The 12,018-nt window shown below is 38.1% G+C and overlaps 1 pseudogene; it reads left to right on the top strand.

Moving 5' to 3' along the window:
* Window positions 1-1,081: 1,081 nt before the first annotated feature.
* Window positions 1,082-12,018, top strand: part of LOC136309262 (nuclear receptor coactivator 4 pseudogene) — a 50,106-nt pseudogene continuing 39,169 nt past the window's right edge.

Genomic DNA, 12,018 nt, shown 5'->3' on the forward strand with positions numbered 1-12,018 from the left:
ACAGGATAGAAAATGGTGTGTTATAGTATCATGGCTCTATCTATCTATCTATCTATCTATCTGTAAGTTTTAAGAATATCTTTCAATGAAAAGTCTGAAATATATTACCCTAGTGTAAAGCCAGTTGCTGTGGACACCATCACAGCCACCTGGCCCATGCAGGTTCGCATTAGATTCGGATAGATGGTAAAGAAACAATGGAGCCAAGAACTGGTGGGCCATTACCTTTAATCCTAGCTTGCACTCAGTGGGCAAATAAAAACACACACTGGGCTCCAAAACCCACTCATTCAGTGCTCACAAAGCTATTGACTTATCTGAGTTTCCTAGAATCAAAGGTTTCTAGCTCACCAGCTTTATTCACCTCTGTTCCCCATCTCCGACTCTCTGCACAAACTCTGCACAAACTGGCTTCTCCTTTAATACTCTGCCATCTTGGTTGCTTCTCCTGGCCTCCTCCACGTGGCCTCTCTCTGCTCTCCTCTCTGCTCTCTCCTCTAATGCTAATCTGAGGAACCAAGAGAGCAAGATCCCAGTCTGCCCCACTTTATAGTGCAGAAATCAAAACCTTTAAGCCAATATACAAAATAAGGAAGTCTCTGATACAAAGTCCACCCCACATCAAAAAGAGTGGGAAAGGCTTAGTCCTAAAACCAAGCCCCAGGCTACAAGGATCCTGCCTGCCCACAGCCCGCCCCCAACATACATTAATACAATCATGCCCATCCCAAGGAAAAAGGGCAACCAACATCATCACCTGGGTGATGGGCCTCCACTTGGGCAGCGCCATCTTTAACAAAGTGAGCATAATATATTTCATCTGCTCAACACCTAGTCATTCTAATAAAAAATGAACAAAACAAGACATCTTAGAGAACTAGTTATTCTAGCCATGTGTAGCCACTAGACAAGACAAGGAATAAAAAAATATGATATAATTAACAATGCTTAACTAGTATTTCATGCATTCAGTTTAGAACAAAATTAAATGGCTCAACTAACATAAAAATGTTACCGAAGTAGAGTATCAAAATGTAGAAGTCAGAGCTGGTATGGGTCCTAAGAGTTCAAGTGCAGAGCCATGGTCTGTGCACGGGAGTTTCCCAGTGACATTCCTGTGTGCACTGCTCATGATGGCAAACCTATGACATGCGTGTCAGCAATGACACGCATAGCCATTTTCAATGACACGTGGCCACATGAAGCCGCATACCAGGGAAGTATGAAGCCACATGCTGAGAAGGACATTTCATCCTTGGCTCCTGCATGGCATGGTGCAGTAGCCAAGGATAAAACATTTGCTGTAGGCCCTGGCCTGTTGGCTTAGTGGTAGAGCGTCGGCCTGGCATGTGGGAGTCCCAGGTTCGATTCCTGGCCAGGGCACACAGGAGAAGCACCCATCTGCTTCTCCACCCCTCCCCCTCTCCTTCCTCTCTCTCTCCTCCCTTCCCTCAGCCAAGGCTACATTGGAGCAAAGTTTGCCCAGGCACTAAGGATGGCTCTGCGGCCTCTGGCTCAGGCGCTAGACTGGCTCTGATTGCAGCAGAGCAATGCCCTAGATGGGCAGAGCACCGCCCCCTGGTGGGCATATCAGGTGGATCCTGGTCAGGTGCATGAGGGAGTCTGTCTGACTGCCTCCCCATTTCCAACTTCAGAAAAATACAAAAAATAAAAAAAAAACACATTTGCTGTAGTGTAGATACTCTGTGCTGGAGATCATTAGGCCGAAACAACAGGACTCCGGCACAGAGCATCTAGTTCTGGGACTTGTGGTTAGGCTGTTAGGGGATCTTTGACTTCACTTCTGGCCAGCGGAGCAGGGAGCAGCAGAATGCCCCGGGGGACGCATCTCTGGGGGCCCTGTGATCGCCATTATCAGCAACCACATAACCACAGCAACCATCATCCAGTCTACTTTTCTGGGGTGTCCTGGATTTCTAGTTGACCATCATTACTGAGATAAGTGAGGGGGAGGCTGGGAGAGGTGATGGCCTGTGCTATGGGTGCCTTTTCCCGCCATTAGATATAGAGACAGCCATCTTAATTTACATAAGATGCAACTTGCAGAATTTCAAGACAGCATCTGGGCTCAGGTGTTCGTCGATTTGAGGTCAAAGCTTAAGAATCTGGAAAGGTGCCACTTGGATAAGCAAGAGGAGTTCCACTATGAACAGGAAATTTGGGGTGCCTGGAACCGATTACCAGACACTTTTAGCACCCTGAAAAACATAGCAATGGCTTTACTCACAATTTTTCCCTCTACGTACTTTTGTGAGACCTTATTCTCAGCGTTAAATAATATCAAAAACTGGCCTGACCTGTGGTGGCGCAGTGGATAAAGCATCGATCTGGAAATGCTGAGGTTGCCGGTTCTAAACCCTGGGCTTGCCTGGTCAAGGCACATATGGGAGTTGATGCTTCCTGCTCCTCCCTCTTCTCTCTTTCTGTCTCTCTTTCTCTCTTCTCTCTCTCTCTCTCTCTCTCTCTCTCTCTCTCCCTCTCTCTCTCCTTTCTAAAATGAATAAATAAAATAAAATAAAAATATCCAAACCAACAAAAGAAACAGATTGACAGATGAAGTTAGTAGTGCTTGCTTGGGCTTGAAGTGTATAAAATACCAACCTTCAATTGAAGATTTAGCCAATGAAATTCAGCAACAAAACAGTCATTAAGCCCTGGCTGGTTGGCTCAATGGTAGAGCGTCAGCCTGGCGTGCAGGAGTCCCGGGTTTGGTTCCCGGCCAGGGCACACAGGAGAAGCACCCATCTGCTTCTCCACCCCTCCCCTTCTCCTTCCTCTCTGTCTCACTCTTCCCCTCCCACAGCCAAGGCTCCATTGGAGCAAAGTTGGCCCGGGCACTGAGGATGGCTCTATGGCGGTGTTTCCCAACGTGGGGCCCATGCCCCACAGGGGGGCAATTCGATAGTTAAGGGGGGCAATTTGAAAATGGACTCGACACGACTTTAACTCTTTTGCCCCGGGCCATTTAAATGCAATGCTAGATATTGGTGCCAAATTTAACAAAAAATGCAATTCTTAAATAATTGCGGTAAATAATTATTAAGTATAATTTCGTTTGACGAGACCAAAATATCAACTGGGTGATTGGCGTCGTCAAGTAAACTTCGTCCTGGGTTCACCGCGGAGTGTGCCATCTGCCGCGGGGAACACTGGATGTTTTAAAAACTCGCTAAACAATGCAGTTATTCTCACCTAATTGGCCCATCGTAACTTCTGTAGTGTTTCATATCATTCAGTTGGTGTTAATTTGAAATAAGTGTCAGTCAAAACTGTTGTAAAAGCTCGTTGATTTAATAAATATACATATATATATATTGTATAGATATAATTGGTAAGTATTTGATTTTATTTTTATCAATATTAAACTCTATTAAGTACTTCTTGCATCAGGGCTAGAAAGCACTAATATTTTATAAATATTATTGGGGCTATAATAGTGCATGCACGAAAATTTTAATTTTAGAAGCATAACTTTCCAGAAAATTTTGTCAAGTGGAAAAAATATAGATACCTTTTGATTTGTGGTGGTAGTGTAGTAAATGTGTTATATACATTTAAATAAATATGAATTTTTAGTATACATTTACTCTATGTCACATTGAATATATTTTAACACATATTTTAATATTAGTTTTTAATTGATCTTATTTTTATTTCTTATAGCCCATAGTAAAATGAGTGGTGCAAGCAAACTCATCAATATTCGGAAGAATATTTAAAATTTGGGTTCATACCCGCTGTTCACGATGAGCGGATTCCTTTTTGTCTCTTATGCCAGCAATGCTTGACCAACGAATCAATGAAACGAGGTCGTCTTGAGGCGCATTTGAAGGCGAAACATAGTGCTCATATTAATTCAGATTTGAGTTACTTTAAAACTTTAAAGAAAAATTTTGAAAAAAGAACAACATTAAAGTCTCTATTTACTGCTCATACTTCAACTAATAATCGTGTTCTTGAGGCTAGTTATCAAATTTCTTTATTCATCGCTAAAACTGGAGAAAATCACACTATAGGAGAGAATTTAATAAAACCGTCAATATCAGCATTTCTTAAAACGGTTCTTTAAAAAGATGACAAAGATGTAAAAGCTATGCCACTCAGTGACAATACTGTCAGCAGAAGAATAGACGAAATGAGTGAGGATATTGAAAAACAACTTATTGAAAAGCTGAAAACAAGAAAATTCTCCTTGCAAATGGGTGAATCAACTTTGAGAGACAGTGAGGTAGTATTGATAACTTACGTAAGATATATTGATAAAGGACATTTTGCTGAAGAAATGTTGTTCTGTAAAAGATTAGAAAGCACCACTACCTCCAAAGATATATATAATAAGCTAAAAAACTACTTCGATGTCAATGATATACCAATGAAAAATATAACATCTTGTGCTGCAGATGGTGCTCCCAATATGATGGGCAAGAAAAATGGCTGCTTAAAATTGATGAAAGATGCGAATCCAGAAATGATTCTTGTGCATTGTGTTATTCATAGGGAAAACTTGGTAGCTAAAAACATCTCGCCTGTTCTGAATGAAATATTACATACAGTAATAAAGTGTGTTAATGCTATTAAAGCTAGTGCCAAATGTGAGCATCTTTTCAAGCTATTTTGTGAAGAACAAAATGAAGACCATGTGAGACTTTTACTTCATACTGAAGTCAGATGGCTATCTAAAGGAAACTGTTTGAAAAGATTTATGGAACTGTTTGATACTCTTAGTGATTTTTTAAGCGACAAACCTGAAATGAAGTATCTGTTAACAATAGATGGTAAAGCATTTGTGAGTTATTTAGCCGATATCTTTGAAAAACTAAATATATTAAATAAGCAACTTCAAGGAACAAATAAAACTCTTGTCGATGCAAAAGCAAAGATATTTGGTTTCATTACCAATATTGAGTTATGTCAGAAACATATTAACCACAAAACTTTAAACAGTTTCATTGGCTCCAAAAATGTGAAGTAACTGATAGCGCTTTACTTGTTATTGTCAATCATTTGAATATTCTATCGGCTGATTTAAAAGAAAGATTTTCTGATTTAAAACAAATTGATTTCCCAACATGGATGATGCAGCCAATGTTAGTGGATTTGTCTGATATATCAAATATGCAGTATCAAGAAGAACTTGCAGAATTGCAAAATGATGAGTCAGTTAAAGCTTTATTTAATATCAAAGGAGCAATGGCATGGCTTTGTGAGGAAACAGAAATCAAATACCCAAATTCAACCAAATGTGCAAGAAAGCTATTGCTATTGTTTCCATCTTCATTTTTAGCTGAATGTGGATTTAGTGCTGTAAATGATTTACTGGTTAAAAAAAAGAAATCGGCTGGATATAACACAACGTGGAGACTTGAGACTAAAGCTAAACAAATTGGAACCTAATATAAAATCTCTGTGCAGCAAGCATCAAGCGCAAGGATCACACTAAATTAAAATAATAAATTAATATAGAAAAATCTGTATTAAAATTATTTGGAATTTAAATTTCTGTTTTTCATTATATGTTTTGAAATTTTACTTACTGTGTTTTGTTAACAATTTCATAGTGATTTCTTCCTAGAACCTATCATTTATGTTTATTAAGTGAACAAATCAATTTTTTAATGTTAAAAATTATGTATGTTACATAGGGGGGGACATAAAAATTTTAGAAAGGTTAAGGTGGGGCATGGCACAGAAAAGGTTGGGAAACACTGCTCTATGGCCTCTGCCTCAGGTGCTAGAATGGCTCTGGTTGCAACAGAGCAACGCCCCAGATGGGCAGAGCATCACCCCCTGGTGGGCATATCAGGTGGATCCTGGTTGGGCACATGCGGGAGTCTGTCTGACTGCCTTCCCATTTCCAACATCAAAAAAATAAAAAAAATAAATAAAAAGTTGTTAATAAGCAGGTTAGTTAAAGAATTCCCCCTCCTCCTCACTTATTTCATGGCACCCTACACAAGTTAAATAATATCAAGACCAACAAAAGAAACCGACCGACAGATGAACAAAGAAGTCACTAAGCAGGTAAGTTAAATAATTAGTTTTTGGTTTATTAAATACATTTATATATTACAATTATACATTTTTGTTATTTAAACTATAAATATCACGAAATTATGGGGTTTTTCTCAAAGTGACACACCCAAGGTATGCTAGGTTTTTTGGCAAATTTTGACACACCAAGCTCAAAAGATTGCCCATCACTGCTCTAGATCCTCCTCTTCTCTTTGAACGGGTTATGGCAACAGGAGTCAGCAGCCATGAAATTGCAGGAGGTCCCTTAATAAATCCTACTCTTTATGGAAAGAAAACAGCTGCACACATTTGTACAGATTTGTATAACACCTTGTGTAAAACAAGGCATTATACTGCATCCGCTGAGATTCTTTTTTCTTTTTTTTTTAAATGGAAATTTCTTAATTGGTCTGGGCAAAGGGTGGATATGGTTTCATAAGTGAAAAGCTTGGGTTTGTGTGGAGCCTTCTATCTGCAGAACTGCTGAAAAGATTGGCATGCACACATACACGCCCATTTCTTCTTCCTTGTCGAAAAGTAGTTATAAGTTAACTAATTGGAGAAAAGCGCATGCATGTGTATGTATACACATATACATATATACACGTTTTGCATATTTAATTACTTAACTGACATCTTTTTATTCTTCTAAACTCAAACGTGTCCTAGATATAAAGACTCCAATTTGTGAATAAAGATAAAACATTCCTTTAATATTAATTTTTTTTTAACAAAAGAAGAATTCCAGATAAAATAAAAGGAATGATGGTTCTTGATGATCTTTGGTTGTTTTTTTTATAAGTTTAATTCATATAAATATTCAAAATATGAAAAAATATAGAATATTCTCTAAGTTTCCACTAGCATACATGCGAGTATCAGCAATTGTTTGAGGGAAATATGACAATAAAAGTTATTCTGATGTAAAATAAAATTTAAAAAGTAATGTATAATTGCATTTTAACTTAGTGAATGTTAGAATAACCACAAGCATCCTAAGGGCTTTAAAATGGGTGGGTAGGGGGTTTGCCAGCTGCCACAAATCCTGACAGATGCTTCAGTTTTTTAGGTCCATTCCACAGTTTAGGAATGAAGAAACTTACTGATCAGTAGTGTTGTCTCCTGCATTCTGATGTTTTTCTCCAGCTGTGTGGCATTACCTGCAGCTCATGTCCACAGGATCTCACAGGATTATGGTTTAGCTTGAGTTTTAAAATACTGATCTTTTGACTTTGGGTCAGGGGTATGCAACATAATCAAATGTCAAAGTAATCTGGACATGTTTTCTCTGAACATATGTACCCTGATTTATCAATGTCACCCCATTAAAATTAATGAATTAAAAAAATAATGATCTTAATAACAAAGACTGGAAGAACTACTTTTAGTTAGTTACATGAGTTTAGAGTTGTATAACTCTAATTTTATTTTGAATGTTTATTCAGATCAAACTGGAGAACACAGTAATGATATTTGCAAGGTTAAAAGTTAAAGGCTAAAATAACATTAAAACAAGCTATGAAACATACCGAATAATAAAGTTGTAGGCCAGTTTCCAAAAGTCACTACAGACAACTGATCTCATTAGCCTATAACGAATGCTATGTATATAAAGATATGTATGCATACTGAAAGCTTAGCTATTGCTGTCACAAACATTTGTAATACAAATAACCTTTTCAGCAAGTGTGTGCACAGGGGATATTTAGAAACTCACAACACTTGTCAAGAGAAAATTAATTTCCATTTGAACTAAGCTCATGTAAATGTCAAAAATGCCTTTGGAAGTTTAATCATAAAATAAAAGAGCCTGCCTAAGGAGTAAATTTGCATATATAAAAACAATCTATAATATGGCCTAACTGCTGTCTTATTACAACCCAGTTTAGTAAGGAAGCTAGCTATGTGACCTTGGATAAGTCATTTAGCTTCAGAGTCCCCATATCAGTTACCGATTTGTGAGGGTTTAGGGAGGCATGTATTAAATACTAATAAAAATATTAAATTAAGTCCATGATAGAATATTTTAAACATTATAAGAAATGTTTATAAAGATCATATATATGTGTAAAGATATGAATCATTTGTATAACTGATGATATTTATACTTGCCATCATTATTTCTGTATTAAAAATATGTAAGCATGCACTTAGGAAAAGTTTACTTGTTAGATTTGGTAAAGTTTTATACTTTTAGAAAATACTCCTTAAATAAAAAAAATCAGAATCTTTCTTTTTGGGAAGAACAAGAGAAATATTTGTTCAAAATTTAAAAATGACTTGAAAAATATTGAAAAGTAATGAGACTCTTCAGCATAAACCAAATAAATTAAAATACATGGTTAGAGCTTTGAGATGTGCATACAAAATACTAATCATCTTTTATATTTGGACATCAAGCTGACAACATTCAATAATTATTTCTTTTTTAGTCTTCTAGGAATTCATGGGTTTGGATGAGTGAGATATACATTAGGAATGAGTTTTCATATGTACATACTTACCTTTGGGACACAGACCAAGCAAACAAATATGAAAAGCCAAATAAAATACAAGTTTGCCAAGATTTGGTAAACTGTGAAATGAGATATAGTCCCAATATAAGAGCAGAAGGGAACTTTTATTTTATTTCAGTGTGCCAAAGCAGTTTTTGCAGAACCTCAACACAGAGACGTTCTTGCAGCCAGTAGAATCAGCATGTTGTTCATTTCAATAGAGGGGTAATCAGAAATGAGTTCTTATTCCAACCTCAGGGATCACAGAAAAAAATTTTTAATTAAACTTTAAAGCTAAAACACTCAAGACTAAACTAATACAACATAACATTTAAAAAAATAAAGTAATTCTAAATATTATGGGTATAAGAATATCATTGACTTATCTTGTGTGTGTGTGTGTGTGTGTGTGTGTGTGTGTGTGTGTGTGTGTATGTTTCTGAAGCTGGAAACAGGGAGAGACAGACAGACTCCCGCATGCGCCCGACCGGGATCCACCCGGCACGCCCACCATGGGGCGACGCTCTGCCCACCAGGGGGCGACTCTCTGCCCATCCTGGGCGTCGCCATGTTGCGACCAGAGCCACTCTAGCACCTGGGGCAGAGGCCACAGAGCCATCCCCAGCGCCCGCGCCATCTTTGCTCCAATGGAGCCTTGGCTGCGAGAGGGGAAGAGAGAGACAGAGAGGAAAGCATGGCGGAGGGGTGGAGAAGCAAATGGGCGCTTCTCCTATGTGCCCTGGCCGGGAATCGAACCCGGGTCCTCCGCACGCTAGGCCGACGCTCATTGGCTTATCTTGACTCTAACTTGCATGGTATGATAAAGTAGTATTATCAATGATATTAATTAAAGCTGTCACTAAAAATAATACTGATCGGGTAATTTATGATCTAGTTTGTTTTCTTTTTTATCGGTGTTAACAAGCTTCGGGCTTTGCAATGAATGATAAATGAGTGACTTTTTACATTTTTTGTAAAAAGAAATCGGTGGCTCTTTCCTAGCAAAATTGTGCACTTTTTAGCTTCTTCGCACTTTTAGCATAGCTTTTCTAACTTGCTTTCATCTTCTGATTATGTGCTTTATTTCTCTGTGATTTTTCTGGAATTTAAAGACTATATACTCTATTTGTCTTTTTATTCTCAACACAGACTATGGTATTTAGCAAATTACTGGTATTTAATAGTTGTTTGACAAAAGAATTAATGAGTGGAGCAATAAGTGAATGAATGCATAGGAACACTCAGTTGTTGACAGTATCAATCAGATAAATACAAACTCAAATGTATTGTTTCATTGATTCACAAATATTGATAGAGTGCTCCGTAGCTACTAACCAGTGATTAATTTAAGTTATCAGCCCTGAGAGTAATAATGGGCAGGGAAGGAAGCGATGTTCAGTGGTGCACAAAGCCCCAGTCTAAAGCTTTTCACAGGAGATTTGAGATTATTTGGGGCTCTATAAAAACTGGCCATGGTGTCTTTCGCTGCTTAAACTTTATACTTATTAGTTTCTTCATTTGTAATATGAAGAGATCGCCTTACTAATTTTTAAGTTCTATGTGTGTCTTTTATTGCTATAATTCATAACTATATTGTTCAGGCACGGACTCTGCAGGCTTCTCATCAAACACTGCCTGAGGCACAGGCATGACATTATTATAAAGGATACCAACAGGGGAAACCATAGTTCTAAAATTATATTATTTGCAAAATACAGCAGAGACACAGAAGCCATGAGAGATCTAGTGGTGGTGGTGTGTGTGGTGGGGAAAGTTTAACTGTTCAAGAGCAGTATTACCATAAAGTACTGACCCTGATATTAGGTAATGTATTTAATGTGATGAGTCATTCCAAATGTCAGGAACAGCACGTGCAAAGAATAGAGGTGTGAAACAGTGGGAACATAGAGGAAATTGGAAGTAGTTTGGTTTTGTTGGAGAATTAATTTGTGTGACAGGTTGGAGATTGGAATTGCTGGCAAGAGCCAGACCTAAAGAATCTTGCAGTCCATGCCTAAGGGTGTAGACTTTCTTATTTGTGCAGTAGTAAACCATTAGGGTACTTTAACATAGGAGGGATACGACAGATCATTATTTACAAAGATCCTAACTTCAGGGAATAAAAATAGAAGCAGTGAGGTTTTTTTTTTTTTAACTTTTATTTTTTACAGAGACAGAGAGTGAGTCAGAGAGAGGGATAGATAGGGACAGACAGGAATGGAGAGAGATGAGAAGCCTCAATCTTTAGTTTTTCATTGTGCGTTGGGACACCTTAGTTGTTCATTGATTGCTTTCTCATATGTGCTTTGATCTCGGGCCTTCAGCAGACCGAGTAACCCCTTGCTGGAGCCAGCGACCTTGGGTTCAAGTTGGTGGGCTTTTGCTCAAACCAGATGAGCCTACGCTCAAGCTGGCGACCTCGAGGTCTCGAACCTGGGTCCTCTGCATCCCAGTCCGACGCTCTATCCACTGTGCCACTGCCTGGTCAGGCAAAGCAGTGACTTTTTAAGGGGAAAAATAAGGTGAAACTCCAGTGAAAAATGGTGAGGTGGTAAACTTGAGTAATGGCAGTGATATAAAAGCAATATATGTTGAGAGATATAATGAGGAAGAATCAACCAATAAGATTTGGTAATTGACTAAATTTGGAAGTCAGGGAAAAAAGAATTTTCTTTAGTTTGGACAACTAAGAGATGATTTCATTAAATAGAATGGACAATGTAGAAGCATAAACAACTCTCTCCATACATTTAATACAGATGTTTTATGTTTACTAAGCCTTGGTTATTATGTGTCAGAATATCATCTACTTAGAGCAGGCGTTTCCAAACTATGGCCCGGCCCGCGGGCCGCATGCGGCCCCCTGAGGCCATTTATCCGGCCCCTGCCGCACTTCCGCACTTCCGGAAGGGGCACCTCTTTTATTGGTGGTCAGGGAGAGGAGCACTGTATGTGGTGGCCCTCCAACGGTCTGAGGGACAGTGAACTGGCCCCCTGTGTAAAAAGTTTGGGGACCCCTGACTTAGAGTCACCTTCTAAGATTATCAAGTTACCCATACCTACATGTGCCTATATCTTTTCAAATGGTTGTTTTTGTTTCTTTGGATAAATACTCAGAAGTGAACTTGCTGTGTCGTATAGTTCTCTTTTCAATTTTTCAAAGGAACTTCATACTGTTTTTCATGGTAGTTGCACTAATTTATAATCACACACAACAGTCCATGAGAATTTCTATTCTCTACATTCTTGCCAACAATTGTTATTGGTTGACATTTTGATTACAACCATTCTGACAGGTGTGAGGTGATATATCATTGTGGTTTTGATTTGCATTTCCCTGGTGATTAATGATGCTGATCATCTTTTCATATGTCTGTTGGCCTCCTTGGAGAAATGACTATTTAGGTTTTTTGCCTTTTTTAAAATCAGATTGTTTTTTAATGTTGACTTATATAAATTCTTTATATATTATGAACATTAATCTTTAATC

The sequence above is a fragment of the Saccopteryx bilineata genome, chromosome 6, assembly GCF_036850765.1.
Source record: "Saccopteryx bilineata isolate mSacBil1 chromosome 6, mSacBil1_pri_phased_curated, whole genome shotgun sequence".
Classification (NCBI taxonomy): Eukaryota; Metazoa; Chordata; class Mammalia; order Chiroptera; family Emballonuridae; genus Saccopteryx; species Saccopteryx bilineata.